General features: G+C 41.9%; 1 protein-coding gene and 1 long non-coding RNA gene across 2 annotated transcripts in view; one reads left to right on the forward strand and one right to left on the reverse strand.

The window, feature by feature from the left end:
• The window catches only part of LOC121291698, a 123,501-nt gene that overhangs the window by 52,510 nt on the left and 49,863 nt on the right, over nt 1-21,128 (reverse strand). The gene's annotated exons all lie outside the window — the stretch shown is intronic.
• skila (SKI-like proto-oncogene a) overlaps nt 1-21,128 on the forward strand; it is a 79,007-nt gene that overhangs the window by 3,266 nt on the left and 54,613 nt on the right. The window lies entirely within an intron of this gene.

Here is a 21,128-nt window from a genome sequence, read left to right on the forward strand (position 1 = left end):
CTAAAACAAAATACTGTTGATGCCGGGGAATGGATTTTGGAGGTAAATTCAAGGCCTGTGTTTGTGCTTGTATATGATGTGCAGTACCACTGGACACAGTGTATTATTCAGCGTACTGATGTAGACTGAATTTCATCACCTTTGTGGAGATATTTCAGCTGTTAAATTGCATAGTTAACCATGTGAACAAGAAATGGGTGTTTAGTTATTGCCAACCTGTATAAGGAGCTTTGATTTAAATAACCTGCTTCTTACTAATGTCCTTGCTATGTAAGAGGTACTTTGTTCTGGTTTGAAAAGAAAGGGACTTCAGTAGTCATCCTGGTTTCAATAAATTTCATGGCCAAGCTTCCCAAAGATAGGTTTGGCCAGAGACAACAGGAGGAATGGATTTGGCACTAAGCGATGGAGGGGAATGTTTTAATTTTATATTGTGATGATTGGTTCCATAAGCTTCTGAACTGGGCTAATGCTAGGCACATTACATGTTTTAGCTGTATTTGCTTTGTTACGTTCGAGCTCTGTGTGTACGAAAGGCTGAATATGTCCATTGCTTTCAAAACCTGTAGCTGATAGCTAAAATGTTAGGTCAAGGCACAAAACATCTAGTCAATATAGAAAATTATACACACCCTTATAGCCTTTCGGCTGAAGAGTGCTGATGAAGAAACTTGTTTTACATACACTTCCATCTACAAAGTGGAAAATTTTGTTTTGGCCTTTAGTGACCTTTGCCTTGCAGGTCAGGCCTGCTGACTGAAGTCATACTGCTGACTTGAGCCTTTATGTTTGGGATATGCCCTGAGTTTGATTATTTGATTCTGTTCAGGCTTTGTACTCCACTGTACTTGTATGATATTTGGTGTACTTGTATTACAAATCTTGAACAATGTGATTGTGACACACTCATCATTCTTTCAGCATTGTCTATTTGTTAAGGCAAACCTATGACTACCAGTTGGTACAATCTAAAAGCAGTAGTCGGGAGGGCCAATTGTTGCCTCCCAATAGCTGCTGTGCTATGTGTTTTCAGTAAATGCACTGATCCAGATGCAGTGCAGTCCCTTTTGATATGATGTCATTATATCAATATGCAGCTCACCATCACCTTCTCAAGGGCAATAGGGATTGGCAATAAATGCTGGCCCAGCCAGCAAAGACCACATTCCATGAATGAATTAAAAAAAAATGACACACACACTGGCTAAATGCAGTGCTTTTTTTCCATGCACTGCTGCACAAGTGCTGAAAGCATGGCATAAGTACAGTTATATCCAGCGCATGCACCCTCTGAATACAAGGATTTGATTTTCAGCCTGTTATTACAATAGTTGCACTAAGACTGGTATGCAAGGGCTACACTCTTATCACTTGATTAACAATATAAAAATGGCATAGGACCCCTATGCCTGACAGCACGGCTGCCAGTGGTGGGAAGGAGAGGAGGAATGAAAAGGAGGCCATTTTTGGAAGAGTGGAGGATACACATTGGAATATAGAGATAAAAGTTGCAGGTGTAGGAAGGGAAAGTCTATGGAGGGAATTGTAAATAAGGACAAGAATTTTAAATTCAGTGAAATGGATTTTCAATTTAGCGTTGTGATGCAAAAATGATATTGCTGATCAGGTGCCTGGTGCAGAAACCATGGCATATTGAAAATGTGCCCCAGTGTACTTGGGGAAGGAGAGCCAATCCAGGTCAGTAAGGACAATGCTGATAGGGTAGCAAGACTTTGTTCAGGTTGTGATATGGGCAGTGGAATTTTAGGCAAGTTGGGGGAACAAAACATAGGAAAGACACAACTTTGACCACAGCATTAATTTTTCCTTTCCTTTTTTTGCATATAATCACTATAAAATTAGCAATTTCACTGTTTTATGAACTACAATTTTGGAGGGGGAAATGGGGGCAGAGTTTAGGGTAAGGGGCGAGGCATAGTGCCTATTTGATAAGAACACTTGATGTGAAGTTACAGTTATAATTTTGACCACATTTGTAGTTGGTCTTTATGACCAGATGTTTGTCAGTCATGACTCATTGGGTAGCACTCTTGCCTTGGAGTCAGAAGGTTGTGATTTCAAGTTCCACTCCAAAAACGTGAGCACAAAAGTCAAATCTGACATTCCAGTGCAGCAATGATGGAATGCTGCACTGTCAGAGGTATTGTCTTTTGGATGATACATTAAATGGAGACCTTGTCTGACCTCTCTGGTGGACGTAAACGATCCTGTGGCATTATTTTGAAGATGATCAGGGGAGTTATTGCTGATAGCCTGGTCGATATTTCTCCCTCAATCAACATCGCAACAGAGGTTACATGGCCATTATGACATTACTGTTGTGGGACCTTGCTGTGGATAAATTGGCTGCCGCATTTCCTACATTACAGCAGTGACTACACTTCAAAAGTAAAAGTTGATTGGAAAGTGCTTTGAGACATTTGGTGGTCATGAAAGTTGCTATATAAATGTAAGTTTTTCTTTTTTCAGATGATTGCTAGTGGTAGGTTTTATGAAAATACACAGTTTTCTTGCTTGAGAAGTGCAGACCTCGTGAAATCAATGAAACTGTTTAATTTTACGCAGTGCAATGCGTGGGAATGGGCCATGATTAAACCAATTCAATTAATTTTGAGCTTCAGTTTAAGAAAGAATTTACATAGCACCTTTCAAAACCATAGGTCATCGAAAAGCACTTTAATGGGTGCTTTTTGTAATCCTGGCTGAAGATACTGTAATTCTCTCTATTTGAAGGTGCTTTAAGTGTGTCAAGATGTTCTTGTGGTTGACAGTGCAAAAGAACAGGAAGCACAAGTGTCAATAAGTAATCTCTGTGGGCCTGATGTGTATCCAGTGGTTAGGGCTGTGACAACCACAGTTTTTGTTTCTTTTACGTGGAACTGTGTGAGTCATTACTGTCCTTTCCCACTCCCACCTGAAATCTGTCCTCTCCACCCCACCTGTACAGGCTCTGCTGACATCACTGGCATTTCCAGCTTATAAAAGGGGATTGTATCAAGTCTCCATCCCATGGCACTTTATGTTTGGAGTAGGTAATTAACTAGTAGATTATTAAAAGAATGGCAGTCATGTGAGAAATGAGCAATACAGTCCAATATGTGGTGGTGTTCATTCATGCTTTTGTTATAATAACCTTCCCATGCATTTGCTTTTAATTAAAATTCCTGATGGAATCTGCAGTTAAAAATTGAAATCCCGTTTTATTTATTTGACTTAAGCATGTAATAGTTTTCAAAATTACTCCTTTTTCGAGTATATTTTATATTGCAGCAACATTTTTCTTGAAATAATCCAATTTTTTATTACTGTGCCATGACTTTAAATTACTAAAACAAGAACAGAAATACTGGAAAAACTCAGCAGGTCTGGCAGCATCGGCGGAGAAGAGCAAAGTTGACGTTTCGAGTCCTCATGACCCTTCAACAAACTGCCAGACCTGTTAAGTTTTTCCAGGTATTTCTGTTTTTGTTTTGGATTTCCAGCATCTGCAGTTTTTTGTTTTTAACTTTAAATTACTATGTGGCCACCTTTTATCAAAAAGTGTCGTTACTCAGTATCTTTTTTTGACGCCACTGAGCTAAGATTTAACCCCTGGAGAAGTGTCCTGAAGAAGCCATATTCGACTTGAAATGTTAACCCTGTTTCTGTTTCTCTTTCCACGGTTGCTAACAGACCTGCTGAGTTTTTCTAGCATTACCTGTTTTTATTTCAGATTTTCAGCATTCATAGTATTTTGCTTTTATTAAGATTTAACCCCATCTCCCTTAGCCCATTTAGTAAATTTTCAAAGGTTAACAAATATGCTGGAGATGTACATTTTAATCTCACAAAAAAGGGAAAATGTGAAGAAATTCTAATCATGAGTTAGTATCATTCTGATTGAAACTTAAAGCAACAAGGCTATAGTTATAGACTTTTACATCACCTCAGTCAGAAGGTTGTGGGTTTAAGTCCCACTCTGAGGGTTGAGCACAAAAATCAAGGCTGACATTCCAGTGTAATGCTGGAGCTCCAATGGCACTATTTTGAGGAAGAGCAGAGGAGTTATTGTGGGTATCCAGGCCAATATTTATCTTTCAGTGTCAAGGGAAAGACAGATTATCTGGTCATTATCACATTGCTGTTAGTGGAAGCTTGCTGTGTGCCAATTTGCTGCTGAATTTCCTACATTACAGGAGTCAGTACACTTCATAAAGTACTTCATTGGTGGTAAAGTGCTTTGGTATGCCATGGCCATGAAAACTCAATTATAAACGCGAGCCCGAAAATGCTGGAAAAACTCAGCAGGTCTGACAGCATCTGTGGAGAGAAAAACAGAGTTAATGTTTCGAGTCTGTATGACCTTCAGAGCTCAGATAGCCCTGAAGAAGGGTCAAACAGACTCGAAACGTTAACTCTGTTTTTCTCTCCACAGATGCTGTCAGACCTGCTGAATTTTTCCAGCATTTTCTGTTTTTTTTTTCAGATTTCCAACATCCATGGTATTTTGCTTTTATGTAAATGCAAATATTTCTCTTTTTTATATGCTCCCAGTATGGAGGGGTATGACTGTAGCAACATAGGAGTAGGGGTAAACCATTTGGCCTCTTGAGCCTGTTCTTGTATTCAAAGAGATCATGGTTGATCTGTGACCTAACTCCATATACCTGCCTTTGTCCTTATCCTATATTACTTATCGGCTAAATAGTATCTATCGATCTCAGATTTGAAATTAACAATTGATTGACTATCATTTGCTGTTTATGGAGGAGATTCCAAACTTCTATCACCCGTTGTGTGTAAAAGTGTTTCCTAATATCATTGAAAGCTGGCTTGACCTTATTGTAAAGCCATAAAAAATCACCACAGTTGTACATAGTTTCAGTTCATTTTCACCATCTGTTTAACTATCTTATTGTTAATTTTCCAAATGTGAATTTTGATAAAACAGTTTAGGATGTTAGACTTCCAGACACGAGGGTTGCATTTTCTGCATTTTTCAAATTCTCTTCCCTTTTAAGATGCTGACTCATATTCAAATTCCACAGGTAGTCTTTGATAGGTGATACTTTGCCAAAATGGCCATTCTTCATACTTGTATTTCAACAGCAAGTTATTAGCAGACAGTTTGACTCTACTGATCATTATACCTGTGCCTAATCCACCTATATTCGGGATTCCTTTAATGCCCTACATTCCTAACAATTTCCAGTTTCCTGGCCATAACTGCTACCTCATCACTATGAACATCCCATCCCTCTACACATCCATCCCCCACCAGGACATTCTGATTCTCTGCTTCTTCCTTGAACAGAGGCCCGAACAGTCACCATCCACCACCACCCTCTTCTGCCTGGCTGAACTTGTTCTCTTGTTGAATAATTTCTCCTTTAATTTGTTTCACTTCCTACAAATCAAAGGTGTGGCCATGGGTACCCGCATGGACTCCGTTATGCCTGTCTTTTTGTCGGGAATGTGGAACATAACTTGTTCCAGCCCTACCCAAACGGTGCTTCTGACATGTCTTCCTTTTTCCTGAGCCAAGATTCCCCTGACTGTGGTTGACAGGATCCTCAACCATGTCCGACCCATCTCCTGCATTTCTGCCCTTATGCTTTCCCCTTACCCTTTCCCCTCCACCCCAGAACCACGATAGAGTTTCCTTGTCCTCAATTCTTCACCCCACCAACCTCTGCATTCAAAGGATCATCCTCTGCCATTTCCGCGAAGAATGATGCCACCACCAACACATCACCTTCTCACCTTCCTTGTCAACATTCTGTAGGTACTACTCCCTCCCTGACACCCTGGCCCAATCCTCTTTCACCCCGAACACCTCATCCTCTTTCCATAGCACCTTTCCATGCAATCGCAGGAAGTGTAATACCTGCCCCGTTACCTCCTCCCTCCTCACTGTCCAAGGCCCCAAACACTCCTTCCAGGTGAAGCATTTCTTTCAGTTTAGTCCACTGCATTCACTGCTCACAATGCGGTCTCCTCTATGCCGGAGAGACTAAACGCAGACTGGGTGATTGCTTTGTGGAGTACCCTTGCTCAGTCCACAAGCATGATCCTGACCTTTCTGTTGCTTGACATTTCAATTGACTATCTTGCTCTTATGCCCACGTGTTTGTCTTTGGCCTGCCACAATGTTCTAGTGAAGCCCAATGCAAGCTGGAGGAATAGCACCTCATCTTCCGATAAGGCACTTTATGGCCTTCTGGACTCAACATTGAGTTCAACAACTTTGGACCCTGAGCTCTGTCCTCCATTTTGATATTTATTTTTCCCAAACCCCTTCCCCCACAAGGTCCAGTCTAACTTTTTCTTATGTCTTGCTTTCACAGAGTGCTGATCCTTGTTCTGCTATTAACGCACGCTGCTATCTGACCTTAATGCCACTATTAGCACCTGCCTTAATCTTTAACAGCATCATTATCACTCCCTTTGTCTTGTGTCCATGACATCTTTGTCAAATCTCGCCTGAGCTCCCACCTACCCCTAACCTTCTATTTTACTCCATCCCTCTCTTTAGCAGTATAGAACCTATCACATTTCTACCTCTCCAGCTCTGAAGAAGAGTCATACAGATTTGGAGTGTTAACCCTGTTTCTCTCTCCACAGGTGCAGCCGGACTGGCTGAATTTTTCCAGCATTTTCTGTTTTTATACCTGAGCCTAATGTTTTTCTTGTAGGATATATGCACATATGTACTTTCCAGCAATGGTTACTGGACATTAATCATCTGGGAAATTAAGGATAGTTGTAGCGACTTATACAAAATCATGACAAAGCAAGGATCAAAACCAGAAACAGTATGTCCATATGGATGAGTGCTGCACATTGCTAGCTGAGCGGTTAAGAGTGCTGAAGGGTTAGTTCATCTTCTTTAAAGTTGACAACAAATTGTTTGCCAAAGCTAGAATGTTTCACAATTCTACCTTTTGTGTCAGTAAAAATTGTATGCAGCTACCATGGATGCATTTTATAAAGCAGTTGCAGATTTGTTGCATTTAAAATGAAATGCAATTGGGAGCAGCAAGCAAAATCTTGTTTAAAGCAGTGTTAGTCATTGGTCTTGATGTTCTGCACAAGAAATGGGTTAACTATAGTTTGTGTTTATACTAACAAATATGAATCCATCATTTTTTTCTGTATTGGTTCAATTGTGTGCTTATCACAGATCACAGTGCTTTTATTTTAGGGCTGCTGATCATTTTTTTCCATTACTGTCGTCACCAGTGCTTTCCAGTCAGTGTTATGTCAGGTAAAGGGCAGTTTTCCGTGAAGGAGTTAAATTTTTCCGATAAATGCAAAATTTATTAGTTTCTTTGTAAAACTGAGTGAGATGTTTTGTAGTAATGGAAGTATTATGCCTAAGCGTTTTTGGAATGGATTGTCACAAGAATTTTAGAGCACAAAAGCCTTGCAGCTTTACAAATGTTAAAAGTGGTGGGAAACGTGCTGTAGCTTTTATAACAGTTTCTGGATCTCTAAAAATATCATTATTTATGCAAAAGTAATTTTTGATCACACATTTGAACCAGTGCAGGGATGAATTCATAGCGGTTTTGCCAAATTTTAAAGAGTTAGTGATTTGCGGGCAAGGTGGGGAGAGAAGAGCCACAAATAACTTGAGGTGGTAATTTTTAGTGTTGATGTAGTTTATACAGTACAGATTCTTAAATTCAGTCTGCCTATAAGTGCCATTCTAAGGATTGTATATTTCATCAGCCATATGATGCATATTTACGGTCAGTATTCTGAAACAGTTATGCTGGATAGCTTGAGCGTGCCAGCCACTTTTTTTTAATTCATTCATGGGATGTGGGCGGTTGCTGGCTAGGCACCTGCCCTTGAGAAGGTGATGGTGATTGCCTTCTTGAACTGCTGCAGTCCATGTGGCATAGGTATTGTCAGGGAGGGAGTTCCAGGATTTTGACCCAGCGACAGTGAAGAACAGCACTATATTTCCAAGTCAGGATGGTAAGTGGCTTGGAGGGGAACTTGCAGGTGGTGGTGTTCCCATGTATCTGTTGTCCTTGTCCTTCTTGATGTTAGCAGTTGTGGATTTAGAAGGTGCTGTCTGGGGAGCCTTGGTGAGTTCCTGCAGTGCATCTTGTAGATGGTACACACTGCTGCCACTGTGCGTTGGTGGTGGAGGGAATGAATGTTTTTTTGTAGATGGGGTGCTAATCAAGCTTTGACCGGATGATGTCAAGCTTCTTGGGTGTTGTTGGAACTGCACTCATCCAGGCAAGTGGAGAGAGTTCCATCACACACCTGACTTGTGCCTTGTAAATGGTGGATAGGCTTTGGGGACTCAGGAAGTGAGTTACTTGCCGCAGGGTTCCTCGCCTCTGACCTGCTCTTGTAGTCACAGTATTTATATGGCTAGTCCAGTTCAGTTTCTGGTCAATGGTAACCCTCCAGGATATTGATAGTGGGGGATTCAGCGATGGCAATGGCATTGAATGTCAAGGGGTGATGGTTAGATTCTCTCTTGTTGGAGGTGGTCATTGCCTGGCGCTTGTGTGGTGTGAATGTTACTTGGCAGCCCAAGTTTGGATATTGTGCAGATCTTGCTGCATTTGGACACAGGCTGCTTCAGTATCTGAGCTGTTGCGAATGGTGCTGAACATTGCGTAGCCATCTATGAACATTCCGACTTCTGACCTTATGATGGAAGGAAGGTCATTGACTTTGTATAGGCAATGGACAGGCTACGGCTGCCCCATTATAAAAAAAGACCATTAAAGTCACAGAGATCATACAGCATAAATTCACCTGGATGATATTGGGAACTAAAAGCTTTTTGATGAGGAGAGATTTGAGAACATGGATGGACTATTTCCATCGGGTGGAGAAATCTAAGAAAGATACGATAGTGTATTTTAAAATATTTATTAACAGTTTTGATTGCGTAATTAGAGTCAGATCATGATTGTGTCATACGTGGAGTATGTTTGCCTGTGGGTTATGAGTCTGTTACTTTGAAAATGGGCTATTTTAAGAAAGATACCGTTCTTAAACTAATTTGTGTGAATGTTTGTCTAGAGAATGGCACCCCACCCAAACACACAAGCAAACTGTTTAGTCTTTAGATTTTGGCCTCTTCCTCATTATCCTCAATTCAACTACCAGCAGCAGGCATGATTTTAGCTGCATGGGCCCCACCAAATGCAACTCCCTCTGTAAACCCAATTCCAGCTTGACCTTCCTTAACCCATCTCTCTGATTAAGCTTTTGGTCTTCCTCCTCACAGTTCTTTCTTTGGCTCAGAATGGCAAGTGTGCTTGCACACGAACAGGAGAGAGAGCACATCCAGAGTGGGGCACAGCCAAAGTGGGTATTCAGAATTTGGTGCAAAGCGGGAATTCGGTGCATAGGGGACGAGGTGCTCTTTGAATTTTTTTCCTTGTTATCCAACTTCTTAAATATTCAGAGCATGCTGCAATAGTAGAGGCTACAAGGGAAAGGAATCACTGGTGTGTAAGGTATTTACTACTTCAATCGCTTATAGTTTAAGGTCTTTTTGTGGTTTACAGTTTGTATATTCTACAGTAACGAGGATCAGGAAAGAAGGGCCCTGGAGTAATTGACTTAAAAGGTTTCATTTAAAGGGATAAGTCATGGCAGGAGCGCTCAAAGCCGTGATGTGTTCCTCGTGCTCCATGTGGGAAGCCGGGGACATTTCCAATGCCTGGGACCAGCATGTGTGCAGGAAGTGTGTCCAGTTGCAGTTTCTGGAAGCTCGGTTTTCAGAGCTGGAATGACGGATGGGGACGCTGTGGAGCATCCGCAAGTCTGAGAGCATCGTGGATAGCACGTTTGGAGAGGTGGTCACACCGCAGATGAAGGGACTTGAGGAAGGAAGGGAATGGGTGACCACCAGCAGTCCAAGAGAAACAGGCAGGTAGTTCAGGAGTCCCCTGGGGTTGCGCTCACAAATCGGTATTCCGTTTTGGAGGCTGATGGGGGCACTGGTTTCTCCAGGGAGTGCGGACAGAGCCAAGCTTCTGGCACCACAAGCAGCCTGTCTGTACAGGAGGGGAGGAAGAGCAATAGTAATAGGGGATTCTGTAGTCAGGGGAACAGATAGGCGCTACTGTGGCCGTTAGCGTGACTCTAAAATGGTATGTTGCCTCCCTGGTGTCGGTCTGGGATGTCACTGAACGGCTGCAGGGCATCCTGAAGGGGGAAGGTGATAAGGCAGAGGTCATGGTACATGTTGATACCAATGATATAGGTAGAAAGAATTCAGGAAGTTAGGCACTAGACTAAAAAGCAAGACCTCTCAAGTTGTAATCTCTGGATTACTCCCAGTGCCACATGCTAGTGAGCTCAGAAATAGGAGAATAGCGCAAATTAATACGTGGCATAAGAGTTGGTACAGGAGGGAGAGTTTTAGATTTCTGGATCACTGGGGAAGGTGGGACCTGTACAAGCGGAATGGTCTCCATCTGAACCAGAGCGGGACTAACATCCTTGCGGGCAGATTTGCTAGTGCTGTTGGGAGGAGTTTAAACTATTTCAGCAGGGGGAGGGGGACACAGAATGTTAGCAGAATAAGGACACATCATAATACAGTAAAACAATCAAGTCAGAGGGAGTACAGCTGCAATAAGCTTCAAGGGAGTAAGGCAAGGCTTGTTGGCTTCTACTTTAATGCCAGGAGTATTACAGGTAAAACGGATGAGTTAAAGGTGAGGATTGACACGTGGAATTGTGATATAGTAGTCATCACAGAGATGTGGTTGAGGCAAGGGCAGGATTGGCAGCTCAATGTTCCGGGATATAGAATCTTCAGGTGAGACAGGGGAGGGGGTAAAAGAGGAGGAGGCATTGCATTATTAGTTAAGGAGTCAGTTACTGCAGTAAGGAGAGATGATATCTTGGAGGGTGCATAGAATGAAGTTTTGTGGGTAGAGCTTAGGAATAAAAAAGGGGCAGCCATGTTGTTAGGTGTTTATTATAGACCCCCAGATAGTCAGCGGGAAATTGAGGAGCAAATATGTGCAGAATTTGTGGAGATGTGTAAAAACAATAACAATAGGGGAATTGTATTAGGTGATTTCAACTTTCCCAACATTAATTGGGATAGACAGAGTGTTAAGGGCTTGGATGGAGTGGATTTCTTGAAATGTGTACAGGAGAACCTTTTAGATCAATATGTAGAGGGTCCAGCAATGCATCGCCCCTTGCTGGTGGGGCAGCACCACCAGCTTGGTTGTTGGAGGCAGAGGGTGATGACAGAAGGATGCTTTAGTGACTGGAAGCCAGTGTCCAGTGGCATACTACAGGGATCTGTGCTCAGTCCCCTATTATTTGTCATTTATATAAATGACATAGATGACAATGTGGAGGGTAGGATTAGTAAGTTTGCAGATGACACAAAGATTGGTCGGGTGGTTAACAGTGAGGTTGAGTGTCTTGGCTACAGGAAGATATAGATGGGATGGTCAAATGGGCAGATAAGTGGCAGATGGAATTTAACCCTGAGAAGTGTGAGGTGATACACTTTGATAGGAGTAATTTAACAAGGAAGTATTCAATGAACAGCATGGCACTAGGAAGTTCTGAAGAACAAAGGGACCTTGGCGTGTGTGTCCATAGATCTCTGAATGCAGAGGGGCACGTTAGTGGGGTGGTGAAAAATGCACATGGGACACTTGCCTTTATCAATCAAGGGATAGATTACAAAAGTAGGGAGGTCATGTTGCAGTTGTATAGAACCTTGGTGAGGCCACAGCTGGAGTACTATGTGCAGTTCTGGTCGTCACATTATGGGAAGGATGTGATTGCACTGGAGGGGGTGCAGAGGAGATTCATCAGGGTGTTGTCTGGGATGAAACATTTAAGTTATGAAGAGAGGTTGGATAGACTTGGGTTGCTTTCGTTGGAGCAGAGAAGACTGAGGGGGGATCTGATCGAGGTGTACAAGATTATGAGGGGCATGGACAGTGTGGACAGGGAGCAGCTGTTCCCCTTAGTTGAAGGGTCAGTCACAAGGGGGCATAAGTTCAAGGTGAGGGTCAGGCGGTTTATGGGGGATGTGAGGAAAAACTTTTTTACCCAGAGGGTGATGATGGTCTGGAATGCACTGCCTGAGAGGGTGGTGGAGGCAGGTTGCCTCACATCCTTTTAAAAAGTACCTGGATGAGCACTTGGCACGTCATAACATTCAAGGCTATGGGCCAAGTGCTGGTAAATGGGATTAGGTAGGTAGGTCAGGTGTTTCTCACATGTCGGTGCAGACTCGATGGGCCTCTTCTGCTCTGTGATTCTGAAAATCTTCTTTAGTTCTCGGGCCCCACCCACATGGGTAGGGCAAGGAGGCAGGTCCCGAATCCAGCCCAGCTGGAACAGGGATTGAACGCTGTGCTTTTGGCACCAATCTTATTCACACCGGCTGTCCAGCCAACTGCCCCCTCCACCCCAAGGAGTCTGAGTTGCTGTGGTAACATGCACTTATACATGAATGTTGTAGTCCAGAGCTATGAATAGTGATGGTAGCGGCTCAGATTTTCTTTTCATCACATGACTGACCAGAATTCTTCCTCACCTTTACCTTTACCACCTGCCAGTGGCATGTGTTGGAAGGATTTGCAGATTGATACTCAATCAGTTTGGCTGTGTTATGAACACCCCTTCCTTGGCCATCAAGTCCTGGATTGGGACTTGAACCTGGAGCTTCTGGCTCAGAGGCAGGGATACTACCCACTGCACCACAACACTTCCCTTGGTTCAGTATGCACCTCCATAAGAATGGATTTCTTGTATTATGCTGCAGTGAAGCACTTTGGGATTTTTTTCTATGTTAAAGGCACTATATAAATGCAAATCCTTTAGTATGGACCTGTGTCAAGTATATAAAAACCCAGTTGAAGCCAGTTGTATCTTGGAAGGCCAGTCGCTAAGTAAAATAGAATGCTAGAAACTAGCGTTAAAGGGGGAGATGGTGGCATAGTGGTAACTTCACTGAAGTAGTAATCCAGAGGTCCAGGCTAATGCTCTGGAAACATGGGAAACACCTTAACAGCTGGTAGAACTTGAATTCAATTAATAAATCTAGAATATAAAGCTTGTCTCAGTAATGGTGACCATGAAACTATCATTGGTTGTCATTAAAAAAAAACCATCTGGTTAATGCCCTTTAGTGAAGGAAATCTGTCATCCTTATCTATCCAGCATCCGCAGTTTTTTGTTTTTATCCTTGTGTATCATCTGGGCTATATGTAATTCCAGGCCCATAGCAATGTGGTTGACCCTTAACTGCCCTCTGAAATAGCCTAGCAAGCTCACTCAGTTCGAGGGCAATTAGGAATGGGCAACAAATACTGGCCTTGCCAATGATGCCCATATCTCATGAAAGGAAAAGAATGATTGACATCTTTTATCTCATCAGGATACTCCTAGCCTAGGAAGCAATTGTCAGAAACCACAGGTTTCCATTAGCATACTTGTGCGTATTTGTTATGGATTTTGCTGCTAAGTATTCAAGTATAGTCTTGAAGACTGATTGCTCAAATGTGGGATTACTTCATAAAGGTATGTAAAAAACAGATTTTTGATGTAGGTATAGTTATGACAAGCAAAATACAGCAGATGCTGGAAATCTGAAATAAAAACAGCAACTGCAGGAAATACTTAGGTCAGGTAGCATTTGTGGAGAGAGCGACATAATTAACATTTCAAGTCACTGATTTTCATCAGAACTGGAAAATATTAGGGCAGGTTTAAGCAAGTACACAGGCAGGGAAAAGGTTGGTGGTGGGGAAATGAAGAACAAAAGGAAAGATCCTTTATAGGCTGGAAGACAGCAGCGGCTGAATGACAGGGACGATTGTGCAAGATAAAAGGAGCTGGTCATGGAACAAGAAACAAAAGATGGGTCTAGAGAAGAGATAGGAATAGTAGAATCATCAACAACTGCTGTCTGGAAAAATAGGACAGAGGATATTATCTGAAATTGAGTTTGAAGGGCTGTAAATTGCTAAATTAACAGATGAGGTTCCTTTCAGGAAAAAAGCCATTGATGTGCATTTCTGAGCTATTCGTTGATAGCTACACTTATCTCATCAGGATAATCCTAGCCTAGACAGCAATTGTCAGAACCACAGGTGTCCATTAGCATATTTTGTTCTGTTCCTCCGATTTACATTGGAACAGTTTATTCTTGTAGATCTCACTAAGGCATTTGATGCCATCAGCCGAGCAGCGTTCTACAAGATTTTGGGAAAAATTGGCTCTCCAACAAAGCTCCTCAGTTTCATTCACTCTTTCCATGCCAACATGCACTGCACTGTCCAGTTTGATGCTTCATGTCCAGCAATTTTGGAGTGAAACAGGGCTGTGTCATAGCTCCCACTCCGGTGCTCCTCCTCCAAGATCCTGTCCTTCCCTGTAGATCTGGAAGGAGTCTACTTGCATACTTGCTCAGACAGCAAGCTCTACAATCTATCAAGGCTGAAAGCAAAGACTAAAGCATCCTGATGAGGGAACTTCTCTTACACTGACGATGCTTCATTAGTCGTCTGTGTGGCAACTCAGCCACAAAAACCCATGGACTGTAATTTGTCCCTGACTATAGCTGTTAAGGGGCAAGATGATGCAGCCACCCCCTTGATCACACTAAATAACAACTCATTTGAAGTGGTTAGCAAATTCTGCTGCTTTGGGTCCATGATGACAGACAAATTGCCACTTGATGCAGAGTTTGATGCACACACAAGGAAAACAGCTACCACCTTTGGCCAACATGTGAAACGTGCATGGAATAAAACAAGCTGGACCAGGCTGATGGTTTATACCACATTGTTTATACCAACAAGCATTTTGTTAGATAGCTATGAAACATGGTGACTTACAGCTACCAGGAAAAGAAGCTCAATAATTTTTAACTTTGCTGTCTATGGTGCATTATAGTTATACCCTGGAAGGACAAAATCACAAATGCGGCAGCTCTCTCAAAGGCAGAGCTCCTAAGTGTGTTGGCCCTAATCAAACAGAGAAGGCATTGGTGGATTGGTTAAAGTCCACAGGATATGAAATGGTCGCATACCCAAGGACCTCCTATATGGTGCGGTAGCTGGACCCAGACGACCAGTGGGGTGCCCAAGGCTCTGCCTCAAGGATGCTAGCAAGCGTGATGTGAAGGCCCTAAACTTCGACTGTTGCACCTGGCAGTCACTAGCTGGCGAAAGAGGGAAATGGCAACAATTTTTCTGTGGGCTGGCATGCACTGCCATGATGACCAAGTGGCTATTGTAGCTTAGTAACCGGCACCAATGCTGAAGACAACAACCCGCAGCGGTGCTTGTGGTGGATACTGCCACTCGAGGATTAGCTTTCACAGCCAATCAGTAAAGGTGCACCAAATGAAGGCACCCCAACTAAATGGATTGTTTGCTACATGTGCATCATTTCTTGTAACTGGAAGGATACCAACTGCTGGAACAGTTTCGGAGGCATAATATCGAGCAGATTTTATGTATGCATATTCATTTTAACAGTTTAATCAAAAGATAAAGCAAATTTATTTTGAAGCACAGCCCACAGATAAATAAATTAATTAAATATAGCATTATGCAGGTCAAATTATCGTTAATATAGTGACTATGAACTCAATGTATGTTGCATTTATTTTCCTGTGAGTTACACTTATCTAGTAGGCCCCTTGAGTCTGCACTGCTATTCCAATAAATATCTTATCATCTACTTCAACTCCACATTCCCATCTGAACCCCATATCCCTTGATTCTTTTAGAGCCCAAAAGTCAATCGACCTCAGCCTTGAATATAGTCAACAGCTGAGCATCCATTGCAATCTGCATTAGAGAGCTCCCAAGATCTACATATTGAGAAACTTCCTCCCCATCTCAGTCTGAAATAGCTGACCCTTATCTTGAGACTCTACCCCTAGTTCTAAATTCCTCAAACATTGAAAACAGCCTCTCAGCATCTATCCTGTCATGCCCTCTCAGAATCTTTTATGTTTCAATGAGATCATCTCTCATTCTTATAATTCCAGAGAGTATAAGCCCATTTTACTATAGGCTCAATCTCTCTTTATAAGATAACCCTCTTTTCCCAGGAATCAACCCAGTGAACCTTCATTCCACCCCCCTTTAAGGCAATCATATGTATCCTTCCTTAGGTATGGACGCCCAAACTGTGCACTGCACTTCAGGTGATCTCACCAAAGCCCTGTACAAAAGCAGCAAGATTTCCTTACTCTTGCACTCTTGCACACCAACTCGCTTGCCACAAAAGTCAACAAACCATTTACCTTCCTGCTTGCCATATCTGCATGTTAACTTTCTGTGCTTCCTGTACAAGCACATCCAAATCCCTTTGCCAACCATTTAATAATTGCTCACCATTCTGTTTTTCAGCTCTTCTTCCTGAAGTCAATAACGTCACATTTCCCATCTTGCCCACTCGGTTAATCTATTCCTATTTCTTTGCAAACTTTTTGTGTCTTTGCAGCTTATTTTTCCACCTACCTTTGTATCATGAGCAAACTTGGATACAGAGAAGTGTAATGAGATGCATTTTGGCAGGTGGGATGGGCAGAGGCAAAATAGAATTATTGGCACAGTTCTAAAGAGTATGCAGGGCAGAGCCGTCTGGGGGTTCACGTGCATAACTCTTTGAAGGTGGCAGGGCATATTGACAGTGTTGTTAGCAAATATATGGTGTGCTATGTTTCATTAGTAGAGGCATTGACTACAAAAGCAAGGAAGTTCTGTTGAACTTTCTAAAATCCTGGTTAGGCCACAATTATATTATTGCATCCAGTTCTGGTCACCACACTTTCAAAATGGTGTGAGAGTAGAGAGGAGATTTACCAGAATTGTTCCAGGGATGAAGGATTTTAGCTACAGGGATAAGTTAGAGAAGGTGGCGTTGTTCTCGGAGCAAAGGAGGTCGAGAGGAGATTTGTTAGAAGCGTATTATGACAGGTTTAGATAAAATAGACAAAGAAAAGCTGTTGCCATTAACTGATGTAACAAAGACAAGGGGATACAGATTTAATCTTTTAGGCAAGATATACAAGTGGGAACGTGAGGGTGAACATTTTTCTGCAGCGATTGGTAATGACCTGGAACTCAGCTTCTAAGCATGATGGAAGAGGAGCCGATCAATGGTTTTAAAAGGAAATTGAATGGGCACTTGAAGGAAATAATCTTACTGAATCAAAAGGATAGAGCAGAGGACTGGGACTGACTGGATTGTTTTGCTGAGAGCCCTTTGGAATCAATGGGCCAAATGGTCTCTTTCTGTGCCATTATAACTCAATTATGTTACACTTGTTCCCTTTAAAGTCATTAATAATAGTTAAGGCCTGAACACTGTATTTTGAAGCACCCACTGGTAACATCCTTCGAACCTGAAAATGACTCGTTTATTCCTACACACAGGTTTCTATCTTTTAATCAATCCTCTGCCCCTGTAACTATATTATCGCAACACCATGAGCTTTTATCTTGTGCAATTACCTTTGTGTAGCACTGTATGTTATCAAATACTTTTGAAACTTTAAATATTGTATACTAACTACATCCAGTCTCCTTTTTATCCTCGTTAGTTCATCCTCCAAAGCCCCAAGGATTTGTAAAGCATGCTTTCCCTTTCCAGAAACAATGTTGACTCATAATATGATGAGGCAAATGGGCCTTGTTAACACTTCTTAAAGGATTCCATTATTTTCCTGACTGATGTCAGCCAAACTGGCTTGTAATTCCTTGTTTTTCTCTCTCTCCTTTCTTGACTACAGGTGTTACATTTGCCATCTTCCAATTCACAGGGACTGTTCCAGAATCTAAGAAATTTTGGAGGATCACAACCAATGTAGTCACTATTTCTGCAGCCACCTCTTTTAGAACTTTATATGTAGCCCATCAGCTCCAAGGGTTTTGTTGGCTTTTGGTCCCATTAATTTCTCCGGTACCTTATCTTTGCTAATATGAATTATTTGTACTTCGTTGTCATCAGACCCTTGGTTCCCCACTACCTTTGGTAGTTTTCGTGTCTTCTACTATGAAGGCAGACAAAATAGTTGTTTAATGTCTCTGTTATTTTCTTATTCCCCATTATGATTTCTCCTGTCTCAGCCTCCTTTTACTAAAATGGTGTTGATTAGTCAGACACCAGATAACTAAACAGTATGCATACGTGTCCCAGGATGAATCAACTTCCTCCTGTTGTGTTGTCTTTGCTGGCAAAAGTGGCAGGTTTGAAATGGAAATTGGTAAAACTTGCATATGAATAAAAATGCCTACATAAAAACTTCTGGGATTCACATGAGTATTTGCAATTTCATAGTGTGTCACCATGCCTCAACGTTACAGATCAAATGTTTGTAATCACTTTTGCTGTAGTTTCTATTTCTGGGAAAGGAAGGAGATTTTGGTAAGCCACCAAAAGCTTTTAAGTGGAGGCAAATGTGCTGGAACTCCTTTGATTACCAGCAACTTTGCAAATTAATGATATAAAGACATAAGCCTTGGTATTCAACAATCCTGTGACAGGCAAGAGAGTGTTGGGGTTAAAGAGTTGAATACAGGGCTGAGAACCTTACCACACCCCACTGCTTTTTTATGTACGGGATGGGGATGGGGGTGGAGGGAAGGATATGAGGCTGGTTGAGTTTCCTGCCATGGAGAGCTAGGACTCCATTTTTTTGTTCTTTCATGGGATGTGGGCGTCGCTGGCTAGGCCAGCATTTGCCCATCCCTAATTGCCCTTGAGAAAGTGGTTATGAACTGCAGTCTTGAAATGCTGCAGTCCATTTTGTGTCGGTACACCTAAAGTGCTGTTAGGTAGGGAGTTCCAGGATTATGACCCTTTATATGGCTATTCCAGTACAGTTTCTGGTCAATGGTAACCCTCAGGATGTTGTTCGTGCAGGATTCAGTGATGATAATGCCATTGAATGTCAAGGGGCGATGGTTAGATTCTCTCTTGTTGGAGATGGTCATTGCCTGGCAATTGTATTCATGAATATTACTTGCCACTTGTCAGCCCAAGCCTGAATATTGTCCAGGTCTTGCTGCATTTGAACCTAATCTGCTTCAGTACCTGAGGAGTCGCAAACAGTGCTGAACATTGTGCAATCATCAGCAAATATCCCCACTTCTGTTGTTATGATGGGAGGAGGATCGTTGATAAAGCAGCTGACGATGGTTGGGCCTAGGAACTCCTGCAACTGGAACTATCCTGGAACTGAGATGATTAATCTCCGACAACTACAATTATCTTCCTTTGTGCAAGGTATGACTCCAACTAGCGGAGAGTTTCCCCCCTGATTCGTATTGACTCTATTGGACTTCCACAGAGCCAGATTTAGAATTGATGACTGCTGCATGGGTTTTCCTGAGGTTGGGAACCTCATGAGTGAAAGGGAGGCAGATGCTAGCTCCACATGATAAGCGCTTCTTTCAGCACTCTTTGTAGACCAGGAGGAGCAGGCATGCTCTTCAAATGGCCCACACAACCAAGCCTCTGGACTTTGCCAGCTCCTCCCATCCTACCTGCCATTTGACCCCAGCTTGTACTCTATCTCTGATCTTGTGATCACCGGTTGTTTTCCACATATCTATTGCTGGGCCTCAGACTTGCTTTTGCCGGAGACTATTTCCAAGGGTCCCTAGCTGTGGCTTCTGGCACTGATGTTCTCTCCTGCCAGATGGCCAGATTGTCCACTTAGCTGCCTGCTGGATTGGAAACAGAGCTGAAAAATGTTAGTGAGCTCCTGCCGCTAAGTTCTTGGTCTTTTTCAGCCACACCTGCACCCTCTGTTTAAATATCATGGCCATGGTACCTCAGATACTGATGGGTGGCTTAAGCACATCTGTACATGTGAACATTTAATGGATGAGTGTGCCGATGTTTTTATGGAAGACAGTTGGCACATTTTCTATTCTGAAACCACCACTGAAATTTTAATAGCTTTCTTTTAATAATTCACAACAATTGGATAATAGCACCCTAAAAGAAGTGTAACATAACATATCTATCCTCCTAAAGTGCTTCCTTGGGCTACTTTGCAAAATGCTGGGCAAACATTTGTAGTCACAAGGAAAATTTCTCTCTCCTACCCATGAAATGTCACATTCCATCTCTGGGAGCTGGATAATTGGCATATACCAATGTCTTTACCAGATCTAATCTGTACAAGAATGGCCTTGTTGGTTTCATCTTCTTTTCAGAATTAAGGTTAGTTTGAATCAAGTACTGTGATGGCAAAGTGAAAACAGTGTTGGAAATTGTGCTACCTTAAACCAAGTTTCTAGAAGCATGGAGCTGTACGACAGTGAAAAAAGGAAATAATAATAGAAACTGTTGGAAATACTCAGCAAGTCAGGTAGCATCTTTGGAGAGAAACAAGAATTAACACTTCATGTCGGTGTTCTATTCAGATGAAAGGCCATCAACCTGAAACATTAACTCTTTCCACAGATGCTGCCTGACCAGCTGAGTGTTTCCAGCATTTTCCGTTTTTATTCAGAATTCTAGCGCACACGGTATTTTGCTTCTGTGCTCTTTGAAATGAAAAACTTGTTTTTCAGCAAGAGATAATTTTGCTTGACTTTTATTTTTATTAACTGGGATTTCCTAATATCTTCTCTGTGTAGCTTTTTAAAACTGTTCCATTTAAATCTGTACAGTTTTCAGTTCTAGCTATAAAGGAGCTTCATATGGAAAATTATTAGTTTTATATGCTGTGGTATTTACATTATATCACAAAAGCACAGATCATTTATTAGAAATCTGTTATAGACGCCTCAAGTCTAAAGTTGGAATATGTGGCGGTTAGAATTCTGTAGTTAACAATGCTTGTAAATACATTGATGTGCACTTTTCCTAAGGTTTTGAATCTGTTCCCAGATCCAGTTCATAATTCCCAGTAAATAATTAAATGTTGTAACTGCCAAGACGCATGAATTCAAGGCCTGAATTGAAAGAGGAGCTGATCAAAAATATTTACTCAATCGCATTTAAGAAATTTTAATAACTGTTGGAATCAGAGTTGTGTTCAGGAAGTCTTTTTAACCTAGTATAATTAATAGCGCACTTCTGACCAGTTGAGAACAAGCAATCCTACTATATACTTGGATTTA

Source organism: Carcharodon carcharias, chromosome 2 (assembly GCF_017639515.1).
Source record: "Carcharodon carcharias isolate sCarCar2 chromosome 2, sCarCar2.pri, whole genome shotgun sequence".
Taxonomy (NCBI): domain Eukaryota; kingdom Metazoa; phylum Chordata; class Chondrichthyes; order Lamniformes; family Lamnidae; genus Carcharodon; species Carcharodon carcharias.